Below are 15,829 nucleotides of genomic sequence, written 5' to 3'. Positions count from 1 at the left end.
AGAGAGAAGAGATTGAACAAACACTGCAAGTAAGATACTAGTTTTCATTATAGCTATAGAGGAAATAATTTAAAATTTGTTTTTCCACAGAAACTGAATGGTCAGTCAAGCCAGCTGAATTTCACTTCAGTTCATAAATCCTGTTCTGCCAAATAAAACTGGAAGTCCAGCCAATTCTATCAATGAGCTTTAGTGTCTATTAGTGAGCTTTTAGGGAAGGTCTTTGAGATGTGATTATAATGATCTATTATGATGATCTTTCCAGTGTCTGGATGTTGTATGAAATAGGACAGAGTCCTTGGTCCTCCTGGTTTTCCATTTGATCTGTCAGTTAATTTTTCAATCTCCTAGCACTGTGTGAAATCCTTCCACGCTAGCTCAGTGTCATTATTAGCTTTGTCCGTTGTAATTACTTTCAGACACTGTAACCTCTGTAACAGTGTAATACATTCAGGATATTTGAGGAATGAAGTAGCAGGTATCTGACTAAATTTGCTGCTGAATGTTCCTCGGTGAGGACTGATTACCTAACTCGTTTTTTATTTTTTGTCTTTTATCTGCTTTTAATCACAAAATTTCCCTCCTGTTATTCCTCTGTGAAATCTTACTATCTCTAAGAGCATTCACTTATGGGCTTTTGTGGAAGTGTATCCAAGTGTATTATACAAGCTGTGTCACTCTTAATGTACTTAATGATTTTTTTTCAGAGATCTGGTAGATATCTGAGGTAGGGCTCTCCACTTACAGAAGCTTACTCCGTGCTTTACAGAACTGCAATATAGGGTAGGTAAAAACACCTGCTAAAAACTATCTTGGAAGCAGTTTTCAGTGAAGCAAGCATCAAGGGATTAATTCTTCCACTTCAATTTTATACAGTAGGCTGCATATATACATGTGCTGAAGAGTCTCTTTTTCTGTAAAGTGAAGAATTGTCATTAGGGCTGAAATCAACAACACAGACTTAGCTGTTGCTGTATCAAATATTTCAGCACTTGTCTTTTTTTTGTTTATCTGCCAAGATATCCTAAACAGTCAGGCTTTGTTGAAAATGTGACGCTTTGCACTGAGTAGTGCAAAAGAGCAACATTTGGAAGTGGTTAGTACAAAGCAGAAGAAACTGAAATTCAAGTTACTGTTTTTCAGGTAAGGGTTCTAACCTCCACATTAGGAGATGGATGGAATGTTTCTTTCCTTTTTTGTTTCTGCTAATAAAATGAATTTGAGGCTAAAAGACTCTTCCTGAGCTGTTTAAACTACCATCCAGAAAAAGGAGATGCTGTTTTCTAAGTTTCACTAAAGATTTACTTTTTGAGAGTGACATTTGGAAGTGCTGGTCCTTAGGAAATTTTATGACCAGCAAACTGTAAGGAAAGTGTGCATCTCAAACATCTCATCACCTGACTATCAGTTTTTCTGCACTGCTGGAGAGGTGGGAGGTATTTTCACATCATGGAAAGGGGAGATTCCATCAGAGATTATTTTTGGATGGAACAGCATGACGTCTGTTCTGTGGGAGCGTACTGACAGTATTCTCTATCAGGCACAATATCATAGTGATAGGACAAGGAGTAATGGCCTAATATTTGTACATAGGAAGTTCTACACTAACACGCGAAATAACTAATTTTCAGTGAGATGGTGGAGCACTGCAATAGGTTGCTTTGAAAGACTGGGAAGTCTCCTTCTACAGGGATATTCTAGACCTGTCTGGACACCTACCTGTGTGACTTGTTGTGGGGTACTTGCTTTAACAGGAGGGTTGGGCTCGATCTCTTGAGGTCCTTTCCACCCCCTGTAATTCTGTGATTTTTGGACTTCTTTTATACTTCATCACTACCAGTGCACCCAGCTGGAAAGAATTATAGTGATATTTTCCCATTCTTAGACAAAAGTGAATTAGAAGTAAATAATGTGTGAGCTGCCATGAAATCTAGCTATTTTTCCAGCAGAATTATTCTTGAAAGTTTATTAGGCATTCATTTCTAACGTGTTTTTATGTCTAAGGCCACGGAGGTAAAAAGAATTAGAAAAATATGGATTATAAATGTCACATCTTTCAATTACAGCATTCTTACACCGAATAATCTATAGACACTGAAAATACTGATTAATGTGGAAGTAGCATGGAATTCTTCAATTTTCATAAATATATTTCTTGACTTAAAACTCCATGGCACTCAGTCTGAAAATTTATGTGACGAGTCATTTAGAAAGAAAAATATATTGTTTCTGTCCTGTGTATGTAAATAAAGCGTTCTAATCAATAATTAGTAAATCATGACCTTTGTCTTTGTTACAAGCAGTGTTTAATTCATGTTAATGCGTAAAGCTAAAGGGATGAAATGTATTACATGAAATGTATGGCTCAGAAGGGGATAAATAAATTATGAGAAGTGGTTAGGCATGCTCTTTGTGAATAATTTCTCAGTGTTTTGCCCAGAAGCTCTGCAACACCGAAAGACAGAAATTCTTCTACAGAGCTAAGTAGAACATTTGATTTAAATTTTCACAGCTTTTGTTCTTCCATTCATTTTGTATCTCCTTACAATAGCAGTACTCTTGAGGACAGAGAAGATTAAGTTCCTCATTTTTTATCGTAGTAAATTTCATTTGTTATTGTAAACTGTTATCAAGATGGACAGACGTGTCTTTTGTCCTGTTATATTGATGCCAGCCCTGATTTTTCAGGTGGTGCAACTTTGCTCAGTTTTTTTTGTAATTTCCAGTATTTTCCTCAGGATATATAAAATCATCAAGGTGCTGAAGAAATCGAATTACTGTTTGCTAGAGACTATAAGCTTGGATTGTTTTTTATTAAAATAAAGGATTGTTATAGGAATAGGACGTGTGGGAGCAGACCTCTGTTGTACAGTGACACTGCTGACAAAGTCAGCAGTGAGGGTATTTGTGTATCTGGGAGATATGCTACAGCCCCAGTGTCTCTTCAGTTAGATGATCTCATTAGTTAGCAGTACAACAAAAAGAAATCTCATTCTTTTTCTCTTCAAAAGTCAAAAACAAAACGTAGATTTCTCTGATTTTCCATATTTAGGCAGATGAGAAGAAAGAAGAAACTAGACTTCCATGGCTATGGATTTATAAAAGCGTAGTGGAGGGTAACAAACAGGCAACATCTCTCATGACAGTGTTGAATTAATCATTTTATTAAAGTCTAATCAGTGTATTAGTCACTTAAGCCATGCATTTAAAAATGAAATGGAAGCTGAGAATATACGATAATTCAGAGCTTGGCTAGAGAAAGACTAGTAGATGATCTCATTAACAGAAGTCTAGCAAAGGATATATACAAAAACAGGCATAACTGTAATATTTGGAGCTTGCTTTTCTGCTGGGTACCAGAATGAACAGCACTGTCTGGTGCCCTACAAGATCTGGAGAAGTTAAAGAGGAAGCAGTTTACATTGGAACAAGGCACGTGATGTTCATTTGGGCTGTGAAATGTCTGAATCTCTTTAGAGATTAATCTCTTTGGGCAGGGATATGTTATGCTTGGCAGTTTTCACCTGCTGTACAAATTGATGTACCCATACAATACTACAGAAGATAATGTCCAAGTAATTCACTTTAGCAAGGAAATCAGAGAGCTGAGCAGCTTGGCTCGGTGAGAAAGCATGTTCTTCTAAGGACATTGTCCTTTAAAACAATCCTTAGCAATGGGTGAACATCAAAAAACTTTAAAAGTTCAATTTAGTTGAGATAGCAGCAGCATCTGAATTAGCTACGTCTACAAATATGGACTGGAAATTTGGTTAAGCAGATTGTTATATACTGTGTGATATCTAATGCTTCCTGTGTTTAATTTTTTTTTTTTTTTTTTTTTTGATGTTATGATTCTGCGTTAATTCATAATGAAGCAGGTTTTTGGAAGAACCAGCCAGTGTATAGTGCAGTATAATTAAAATGCTAATTCTAAGACGTGAGCTGGCAAAGTCTCATAAAGTAAACTGTCTCATACAGTTTTGAAAATCATCTACCACTGCCAGGTAGACCCAAATTTTCTTGAAGATAATATTTTATTTGATTAGTACATCAATATCTCGATGTATACTGAATTAATATGTAATTTTTTTCACTATGAGATAATATCTGCATTTTACTGTGTTTCACGTTATGAACTGAGAACTGAAGAAAAAAAAAGAAAGATAATAGACAAATTTATCAAGATCCTGTGTGTCTAACGGAGGCTGGACTCTGAGACAATGCAATTGAAAACACAGGGCCATCTTTTACAATTTAGAGTAGTTATGTTAGTCATATTCTCAATAATTTTCTTACAATTATGCAAGATACTTAATCGGATATATCTGGTGAAGCTGTGTATATATATATATATATCTCAACAATGCATACCCAAAAATAACTGTCCACATTTCAAAGCTATTTCTGAAAATAGTTTGCAGCACGTAATTATATTAGTGGGACAGCAAGGAAATTCTTCAGATGCGAAGTGGCTTGTAAAATACTTACAAAATATTCAACAAGATTAAAAAAAATTGAAGAGTGGTGGGTGAATATTCTATGTCATTACCAGGTACTATGTGGTTATAGAGATGCAGGAATGGGTCCTGAAAGAATTCAGTAGAAATGTACAATGTTTTTTTTCTTCTGTTCAGCTGGCCAAAAGTCCCATTTCCTTCAGATTTTCTTAACACAAAGAATTCCAGGGTATGGTACGTCTCTTGTAATTTTATCACATGTCTTAGGAATAAAATGTGATGTGACTTCATTCAAGGTGCCTGTTGATAGTCTGTGAGGACACGTAGTTTCTTCTTTGTTCAGGTCAGAGCTCATTATGTCCAAAGTAATGCGGGGTTCACCAGGGATGGAAAACTGTGCCTAGAGACCAAATGACATTATCTTATTTCAGGAAAAAAATTGTTTTTCATTGACTTTATTTATGAGTAACTGAGGTATTTCAGATGTGCAGAGGCCAAGTTGCTGGTTTGTCAAGAACTATTTGCAAAGAGATGAGAAGTACATGTACCTGTGTTTTTAGGAGACAGTCCTAGGAAAGAAAAAACATTTCTTGTTTTTTAATGCTCTTTGTTCTACCACGAAGTCTAAACAAGCTGGGTCTTGTTTTCTTCTGCCTAAGAAGCAGGACCTTGGGTGAGAAGACTGGTGTTTTGTTGAGTAACTCCATGAAGAGCTGGAATTGGCTTTTTCTGTCCAGTATCACTCAGGAGTGTGAACTCCACCATTACATGGCCACTAGAGACCAAGCAGTCACCAATCATGATGCCACCAATCAGTTTACCTGTGTTTGGTGAGCAGCAGGTCCAGCATTGCATTCGCCCTGGCTGGGCTGTCTGTTCCTTGGTTTTAGGAGTTATCTTTGTTTCAGCAGCCTCCTGGATTGCCTACAGCTCTCCTTTCTACCTTTCAAGCAGATATCAGGGTGTTTGAAATTCCCCACTAAGACAAGAGCTTGCATTTGAGATGCCTCCTGTAGCTGAAGGAAGAAGGCTACATTTAGCAGGCAGTGCTTGATCAAGTGGCTTGTATTAGACCTCAGCCACAACCTCCCTTTGTAGTTTTAGTCTCTAATTCTCATCCATAGGCTTTTGATTTGCTTGTATCTATTTTTCAGGGACAGCTCTTCACAATCTATTCTTTTTTTTTTTTTTTTTTTTTTTTTTGACATGGAGGGCAAAGCTTCCTCCTTTCTGTCTTTTTTGAACAGATTGTTGCCATTGATAATCACATTCCAGTAATGGTAATCTTCACACCAGGTTTTGGTGACAGCAACTACATCAGGATGTTCTGTTAGAACAGGGGCTTCCAGCTCCTCCTGCTTATTTCCTAAGCTGCATGTACTGGTGTAGCTGGGCCCTCAGCCTTTATACCTTCTTGGAAAATAACTCCTTAATTCCCTTGAAGCATTTTTCTGAGTTTCCCTGTTGCCTTCTCTTATTGCTTTAGTGGTTCCTGGCTCATCATCATAAGATTTCATGTGGCAGCAGGTTGAGGGCCCCTTCTAGAACCATATCCCTCTAACCTACTATTCTGTCTCACACTATGGCTTCGGCAGGCTCACTATCAGCCCCCACCCTGTCTTTGAACCTAATTTAAAGCCCTACCAACGAGCCCTGCTAGCCTTTGCTCACGGATCCTCCTTTCCTTTGAGAAAGGCGAACCCCATCTGCTGCATTTGACTGCACTGACTTTTAGGCTGCTCTGTTGTTTAAAATTCAAAGTTTTTGCAGCAGCAGCAGCCATGATGCCAGGTGTTCGTCAGTAGGATCTTTCCATTCCTTTCATTGTTCTTGCCCAGTACAGGAAGCAGATAAGAAGATGATCTGTGCCCTCAGCTCCTTCAACTGATGTCCCAAGGCTCTGAAGTCCTTTTTGATGCCCTTTGGAAATGCTTTTAGCTGCTTCATCACTCCTCATGATAAGAGAATTGGCCCAGCATACTGGACATTCATTTCCCTGCAGTGGCGTCATCTACAACTAATACCCTTGTCTTTTTCTATGAGGGTACAGCCTTGATACTTCTACCAAACTGCAGAGTTTAGAGATCTGCACTATCTCTTTTTCTTGTCTTCAGCTGGTTGAAAAACCTCTTTCTGATTCCAGGAGCTCTTACGTAAACATTAGTCATATCTTTAAGTATCTATTTGTGTCCTCTTATACTTGCATTCAGTGTGGGAATTCCAACGTTTTAAAACTTTATACCTCACAGATTAGTAACTGTAAACAATTCTGGGTGAAAAGTTTTCTTAGACAAATAATTGAATTTGCTGATTTGCCAGAAGATCATTCTTTTTCATCCTATTATTTGGGTTTTGACTTGCTTTGTTTCCTGATTATGAATTCAGTAACTGGGACTCCTTCTTCAGCTGAGGAAATCCCAAAGCAGTCTGTATCAACAGGAGTTCCACATTTTAGACCAGTTGAAAGGTTAGTGCTAAGCACTGGGCTGTGCAAAATAGAGAGGCAGACATTTGGATCTGGGAATCTCATTACTTCCAAGGAAGGAAACCAAGGCATGGATGAATTTCCTATTCCTAGCCAACTGCATTTTAGAGTTATGTTTTGATTTGAGATGAACGTTATCTAATCACAATTTTCTGCCCTGAATTTTCTTCCTTCCCTTCAGGAATGTGCACATAATGTACCTCAGGATAATTTTATTCACACTTTTCCTGAGTCACTAAAACTCTAACAGAACTCCTTTACAGTCAGTGGTGGAATATGTTTACAAATTATCTTAATATAAAAATCCCCTTCCCTAACAACATTCTCCCTAATTTGAACATGCGTTCAAGTGGATCATGATTTAGAAATATATCTTTTAATTCTTGAAACAGTTTTATTAAAATGTATTTTGGCTAATTCATGAGGCTTTTCTATTTTTTGTGCACACAGGAAGAATCTGTAAGTATTATGTCTGGTTTCTAAGATGAGTATTTTGTGATAGCGCAGTGTGCTTTGCTACCTTACTTCATCCCTTGTGATTCTTAAACCCACTGACTAATGTCAGCCAAATTTGCAGATAGGGACCTCAAAGGTAATCAGGTTTTGACAGGTATTGCGGAAAAGGTGGCTGGATAAAGGAGAAAGTTGTTACATACATCTTGGTATATAAAAATAAGCTGGCACAAAAATACTGATCAGAATATTTAATGAGTATGTGCCAATTCTTCAGTGCTGAAGAAGCATTAGTTCTGTACCTCTACAGAACCCAAGAATAGGTTTTGTTAGCTTTTGTGCTTTTCCTTTGAAACAGGAGACATTCATTCACATCTTCACCCTAAACTTGACTGTCTTTTCTCGTAATGTGCTGCAGTAAATCAGAAGCTATGTGCAGGATTTGCTGGATTAAATTCTGTAGCCCAAATTAATCCATGCTCCAGATTTAGATAGTCAGGATGATTTCACCAAAGAGATCTTTGTTCTAGATTTGCTTATTTTTTAAAGAAGATGAAAATTCATTTTCATTCATTTTATTAAGCACTGCTAGAACACAAGATAAAATTATTTTAAAATAACTAAAATAGGATACAGGTATGTGAAGTTTTTCTGAGCTTCATGTACTAATGTATTTGCATTAAAGTGTAAATTTTGGCATTAAAGAAATGTAAGCATATTCCTTCAAGTAGAATCAATACTTCAGAGTTGTCATCTTCTTGACATGATGTCTGATACTATATACAAAATTAGAAGGAAGGGACCAATTGGAAAACAGCAAACAGACTAAAACTTTTCTTCTATGCACAAGGTGGTGGTGTTTGTTCCAAGGACATCTTCTAAGAAAAACTTATTTTCTATTATACCAACTGTGCTCTTGTTAGCTCATTGCCAATATTTGTTTTAAATAAATACTTTTGGTGAAACATGAAAGAATTAGTGTAAGTAACAAAGCCAAACTAATACAGTTTTTGTTCTGAGGCACATAGTTACTTGTTCATATTTACTGGTTCATATTAGTCCTGCCTCTAAAAAGGCTTTGTTCTTCCCTGTGTGGCCTGATCTTTCATGAATACTGGTATCATTTTCTGAAAATGACATTAAAAAAAATATAATCACGTGGAGTTTTTAAGCCACCACGTTCACTAATCACAAAGTCAAGAAATAGTGTGAGAGTCTAACTTCTTGTTTTGATGGATCATGAAAAATCAGCTACTGACCATGTGAAGAGGCTTGAAAAAACTACTGATCTAAACCAACTACTGACTTAAAAAAATGTAAGAACCATCTCTAAAGAAAAGCGGGGTTTTTTTCGTATTTCCAATAATTCAAGAGTTCATTTATTAACATCCCTCCCCCAGTCCACAGGAACATCAATTACATTGATCTAAATCTTCATACTTGTGCAACCTGATCTTAAAGCTCTTCAGTAATGCAGATTGCTTCACATCCTTTTCCAAGGTTTATTGTTACCATTTTATCCTATCTGCTGTGGTCAGAGAGAAGAATTTTTCTCCTTCTCTTCTACAACAGGAACAACAAATTCAATTCTTTTATTTTTCCAAGAAAACCATAGTATTTTCTCATATTTGAATGAATAAGTTTATCTGATAATCCATTTCCTATACTTTCATCTGATGCTACTTGATTTTGTTCTTTGTTTTTGGATTGTGTGCTGAGAACTAAAAGTAATTGTGTCACTTGTCACTTTCTGATGCTAAGAGGGGCATAGAGTATAGAGTATTCTCACACATTTCTCATAGCATTAATGTTCTTTCCTCCTTCATTTCCTTCCTTCTTTCTTTTTCTTTCCTCCCCTTTCATCCTTTTTTGCTTCCTTGCCTTTTTTTATTTCTTTCTTCCTTCATTCCTTCATCTCCCATCTACTTTCCCTCCTTTTTTACTTTCTTTCTTTCTTTTTTTTTTTTTTAAGAGGATACTGTTTCTTATTTTTATTTGCCTTGTGACTCAACCCTCAGATCATTTTTAATAGAACTTTTAAATCATCTTTTGAGTAAAAGAAAAATGTGTGGAGAGATACAGTCCTTTTGGTCCATTGACACCTGAAAGGTAAGACATAGGGTGTTAGAGTGACAGAAATTTCCAAAAGGGAGTAATCAACAAAACAACTACCATCTTTAGTTCCCACCAAGGAGCGATGGCTGTGAATCTCAAGAGTGTTCAGGCTCTATGGATTCTTTTTATTGATCCTTAAGTCTATGAGATCATAAATGTTGTATATAATCAGGAAAAATAGCAGCCCCTTACCTGTGGTTTTAATCACAGAATTGTAGCGGTTGGAAGGGACCTCCAGAGATCATCAAGTCCAACCCCCCTGCTAAAGCAGTCCCCCTACACCAGCTTGTACAGATAGGCATCCAGATGGATATAAACAGAAACTTGTCCCAGTGTGTAAGTGGGGTATCACACAAAGAAAAATTACACATCCACTTAGCCTCAAACTTGATAGCATTACTTTTATGTCAAAAGTGAAGCTCCCGATTAATTTTACAAATAAGATTTCAGTGATTGCTTACATTGGTAGGAAGCAATGCTTCGGGTTTGCAATCTTACTCTGTTTATAGCAAGACCAAAGGTTTTAATGCTGCATAAATTTTCTGTGAGGATGAAATAAAAAAGTTAACACGTGTAAACATCTACTTACATGCTAGAAAAACAATGTTTTATGAGAGGCATTTTAGATCCTCATTAGAGGGACTCTGTCTCTCTAGTGTCTTCTATTTTTGTTCTGTTATTTCCTATGGGCTAGCTATGACTTTGATAAAAATGTGAACATGAACACTCACCCCGATCCAACTCTTTTTTTTCTAAACATACTGCAGGTTAGTAAATATGGAAAAGAATACAGGTTTACCTCACTCTTGCACACATTTTCCTAAAACTATTATTGATGGCAAATCTGAGGTTGGGAAGCTGCAAATTACATATGTACACTTGTATATTTGTAGATGAATATGCTCTCTTTTAGTCCACACAATTGTACTTCTGCAGAAACCAACCCTTTTGTGTTTGCAGGAGTTTTCTAATGTTTGCATACACATGCACTCTAAATTGTTATTTAACAAGGGGCTAACACGAAGGATTAAGTGCAAACTATTTCATTTCATGAAGAGCAAATAAAGATCCTATGATTGCTTTTTTTTTTTTTTTTTTTTTTTAATGGGTACTCCATGAAGTTTTATGAAGGACCTGACTGTGAGGTCTTGTTTTTCAATCAGAGCTTTGCCAAAAGTTGTATTGCCAGCTACATTCTGGGTGGTGGTTTGTCTTGGTATTTTTGCAGTTGTGTTATTTAGCCTTTCCTTGCTTGCTGCTAGCCAGCATATTGTTTATCATCTCCATGATGATTGTAGACAGGGAATGAACTAATAATTATGAAACAGTGAGAGAAAAAAAGTTCCTACAGTCTATGGGTGTGGATGGAGTAGGCTCAGGAATAACAACATAATAAAAATTCATAGTAAGTGGCTGGTGTACAACCAGGAAGATATCTATTCATCACTGCTGTTTGAAAATTTTTAATCTTCAGCTAAAGTTACTGTTCCTATCCAGTTATCTAGACTATGATTGCATCTCTTTTCAAACACATAGATATGAGATATTATGAAAGCTGAATAACAGAAGGCTACAGAATAAGCAAAATTTATCTTTTCCCTATAATATTCTAAATATTTAAGTCATTAAGTTCCACCGCTTTCTTGTATTTCTTAATTTTCTTTTTTCAAAATGTTCTTTCACTTGGAAATTGAAGCCAATCTAAACACACTTAACTTTTGTCTCTTCGGTCATTGTTAGGAGATAGCAACAGTAACAGCAGTGTGTACATTCTGTGTTCAGTCCAGCCAGTAGTTAGCTTCCTCTTCCTTCGTTTTAAGTGTGGCTTGTTCATGTTCCATTTCTTCTGTATTCAAAATATGTAAGCAAAACTGTTGTAGGTGATTTTGTAGCTCCAAATTTTAGATATAGCTCCAATGTACATTGATAGTAGAGGCTTAGATTTGAAAAATACCATTCATGCCTCTGACTGAGGGAACTTCATTTTGCATTACGTGTAGTTCAGCATAATTTAGTAAACAGTGGACTTGCTAGTATGAAGTAGTTGACTACTTTAAACAGCTGTGCTTGCTTTGATTCCATTTTAAATAATGTTCAACAACAATCCAACAGGATTTGAAGTTCACATATCTTGTCAGTAAAACTTAAAATGTTTTTTAAAATCAGTTATTTCCACTAAAACAAAATATGGCCTGGGATCAGCAGTTTAGCAGCTTCTTTTCCTCATAATAGTGAACTATAAAATCCCAGGGCTTTTTCTTTTCCATTTTATGATTTCTCATTCTGTTACTTCAGAAACAAGTGCATCCTATTTATTATCTCAAACTGGAAAAAAATAAAATGAAAACAAATGCACACGTGGCTCTAGTAAACCACAGTGACTTCGAAAACGCATTACATCCTACTCTGAAACATCAAATTTGTGGGCTTAACTACAGCGTGAGAATAAGGAAAGTATGTATTCCTATGTACTCTGTATTGAGGGATGATCTGTATTTGAGAAGCACTGAAGAAGTAGAGATGGATAAAGATGAAAACCATGTGGTTTTCAGTGATGCCAACTTCCTGTTCACATAGTATGTCAGCCAACTCCTGAATACCAAATATGCCATGATAAATACCATCTTTCTGAAGCAGCATACACCTCCAGCTGGAAGTGCTTGTTAACTTCTGATACTGAACAGCCTCTTTGTGTCCCTTCCTGTGAATAAATTACTGCAGCTTCCGCCTATTACAGTGGCTGCTCTGAAAGTAATGCCTCCTATTTTACTGTGTTGTCCCATGACATCAGAGGCAGATGGTGGTGGTATGGCAGGAGAGACCGAACCTTCCCACCAATAATCCATTACACACAGTTGTTGTGTAACAGATGGCAGAGAAGGGGCAGTCTGACAAAACAATATCTGACATGGAAGTGCATATGAAGCAAAGGTGCGCCCTTGAATTCCTCTGTTTGTTTGTTCTGTTTTGCATTTCCCCTCTTTGTTCTTGCTTTGGTCTGGAGGACCATGGAGGATTTTTAATTTGAATTACAAGAGATTTTAAATTTGAATGAGCTGTGGGTGGAATGGAACTTTACTTGGTAAAGACTATCAGGTGAAAGACTAATCTGAATTATTTTCCCCTCAAAAGATTTTTTTATATCATGTGGAACTTGACTATGTAGGGGGACTGAGGTTTCCACATGTACAGTGTTATGAAATATTTCTTTTCACAAGTACCCGATACCAAAGTTGTTTTTTTTTAAGAGCCTTTAGATGAAACCCTCAAAGAAACTTGCAAAGTTCTAGCATGGAATCAAGCCCAACTCAACTCTAGTCAAAATGCTGCTTTAGGTACTTGCCTATTGGTTCTCTCTCTGTCAGAGTGCTAGAAAAGACTTATCTATTCCTTCAGTTTTTATTCTTATCTATTCCTTCAGTGAACTAATGAAAGGGCTATTCATAACCTAAGTTATTCTGCACCTTGGTCTGACGACGGGTTAAAAGTAGGGACATGAGTTATTCCTGGGACACAGGGTCTCTAAATGCATCTCATATATAGTTCTCAAATAAAATATAAATCACCCAAATAAAATGTAGATCAGAAGTACAGCTCTGCTCACGTTGTTGCAGTTCAGCATGAACAATTATGTAATGGTTAAGAAACAGAAAAATGTATTCAATAAACAATATCCCTGTCTTGCTTGCTTAACTGTGGTGTGTAGAAGTAAGTTAAAAATCATTAGAGATTATGTTATGTGTGAAGACACACTGCAGGAAAAAGTAACAGGAAATTTAACACTTTGGTGCACTTAGACGTATTTTAAGTTATTTAACAGTTATTACTATATTAAAAGCTATTAGCTATAATTCTAAAAATGCATGGTTTTAAAAAACTTCAGAATTCTTGACATTCATTTTTGTGTAACAGAATAACTGTGAAATCAAAGGTAATTCCAATCATGAAGAATTTACTCAGATATTATGACTGTATTAAAATTTGTTTAATGAGAAAGAAGAAATTAGTGCTCACAATTTTTTGTTAATTTGGACAAGCACGGAGAAATTGCTTTTGAGGCATTAGTATCTCTGTTACATAGTTTTTTACAGTTGTTCATGATAAGTTCATGAAAGTTAAGATGCCATAACTTTCTGACTGCCATCTCCTTTCTGATGTTCTTCTCATTTTTCTCATTTTTCATGTATAGGATAACATGTATACTGGCATTCAGATTTGCAGTTCAGACTCAGTATGCAGCTACCCTACAGAATCACAGAATCACAGAATCACAGAATCACCCGGGTTGGAAGGGACCCCAAGGATCATGTAGTTCCAACCCCCCTGCCTAGCAGGGCCACCAAACATACATATTCAGATCAGGTTGCCCAGGACCCCGTCCAACCTGGCCTTAAACACGTCCAAGGACGGGGCATCCACAACCTCCCTGGGCAGCCCGTTCCAGGGCCTAACCACTCTCCTAGTAAAGAACTTAACCTAGAACTTACCCTAGATCCCATACAGATCTGTATGTAGTGTTACTCTTTGTGACTTCTCCAAAGATTAAATAAGAGGTTGGGAGGAAATTTTATTTTGTTTTTGAAGAAAAACTAAATCTAAACATCTGCTATTGAATGTGAGAAGAGCTCAGCTGTGTTAGTAAATGCTGGTATATACCCAGATGAGGGGTTATAAAGAGCAGTAGACACTGCAATGTCCCTTAAAAGTAAGATGTACATTTATCTTCATCTTACCTTTATTTCTGGGGAGGAATAACTGCATGCATCATTACAGTTAAGGAATGACCTGCTGGAGATGAGCTCTGTGGAGAAGGACCTGGGGGTCCTGGTGGACAACAGGTTGGGCATGAGCCAGCAGTGTGCCCTTGTGACTGTGAAGGCCAGTGGAATCCTGGGGTGCATTAAAAAGAGCATGACTGGGTCCCCAGGTCAAAAGAGCTGATCCGCTCCCTCTACTCTGCCCCGGTGAGGCCATGTTTAGAATACCATGTCCAGATCTTGACTCTCCTGTTTATAAAAGACAGGAATCTCCTAAAAGGAATCCAGCAAAGGACCACAGATATGATAAAGGGCCTGGAACACCTTCCGTATGAGGAGAGCTTGAGTAAAAAGGATCTGTTTAGCCTGGGGAAAAGAAGAGTAAGAGGGAATCTGGTAAACATTTGTAAATATCTATAGGGAGGTGGGAGGCAAATGCATGAGGGCAGATTCTTCTTAGTGCTATGTAGCAATACGACAAAAAGTAACGACTTAAAACTTGTACATAAGAAGTTCTGTGCAAACATACAAAAGAACTTCTTTATGGTAAAGGTGACAGAGCGCTGAAACAGGTTGCCCAGAGAGGTTGTGGAGTGTCATTCTATGGAGATATTCAAGACCTGTCTGGATGCCTGCCAGTGTGACCTATGGAAGGGTACCTGCTATAGCAGAGGGAGTCAATGATCTTGAGGTCTCTTCCAACACCTGCAATTCTGTGATGTGTGCAGTACCTCTAAGATTTAACAACAGAGAAAAATTATTTCTTGTGACAAAGTCATATCTTGTCTATGGTATGTCCTAGGTATGGAACAGAAGATGTAGGAATTGACATTTGGAAAAGCGATCGTTGCTTTAAATTGGTATTAAAAATTAGTGAATTTTAAATGCTAAATTTAGAGTTCCTTTTGGCCTCAGTAGAAGTCCACTTTCAAAAGATATAAATCACAAGCAGGTGACACTAAGCAAGATTAGCTTGGTCAGTACATTCAGTAGCAGTCATCTAAGTTCAGAAGTTAAACGCATTCAAGAAGAGAACTGTTTGTTTTCTCCTAGGATCCGTTTTGATATTTAGTCTCATTGATGGGGATGATTATAAAAGGAAAAGGGGAGGGTGCATTATGCATGCTGACAGCCATCCTTTTTCACAATAATATAATCATTGAATTGATTAGGAGAGTGCTCAGATGATCAAAAGAGTGGAAGTGGATAAAGTGACAGCGCTGGAAAGAGAACAAGTTGAACCAATCAAGAATCTTTGGGAAGACCCAGGAATTCAAGAGTGCTATGACAGAGGGAGTATCAGCTCTCAAATTCTGCTTAGTAGTAAGTACTCTACATAACCACAAGAAGAACCCAGACTTAATGAAGGTAAAGAGATAGGTTCTCTCTGATTTTATTATCTATCTCTGTGTCTCTGTCGGCCTGCAATAGACAAAGGATTTTAAGCTGAAGTAATGAAACAATTTAATCTGAGATTTCCTCATGGTCCTAAAAACATTGTTCCTCCCAACTCTGAGGTCAGCACAGCTGGTACATAACTGAGTTTCCCATAGGGGAAATCA

General features: G+C 37.1%; 1 pseudogene; it reads left to right on the top strand.

Moving 5' to 3' along the window:
- LOC125687387 (guanine nucleotide-binding protein G(s) subunit alpha isoforms XLas-like) overlaps positions 1 to 15,588 on the top strand; it is a 53,947-nt pseudogene extending 38,359 nt beyond the window's left edge.
- Positions 15,589 to 15,829: the final 241 nt, after the last annotated feature.

The sequence above is a fragment of the Lagopus muta genome, chromosome Z (assembly GCF_023343835.1).
Source record: "Lagopus muta isolate bLagMut1 chromosome Z, bLagMut1 primary, whole genome shotgun sequence".
Taxonomy (NCBI): Eukaryota; Metazoa; Chordata; class Aves; order Galliformes; family Phasianidae; genus Lagopus; species Lagopus muta.
This window is presented reverse-complemented; position numbering and strand designations above follow the sequence as displayed.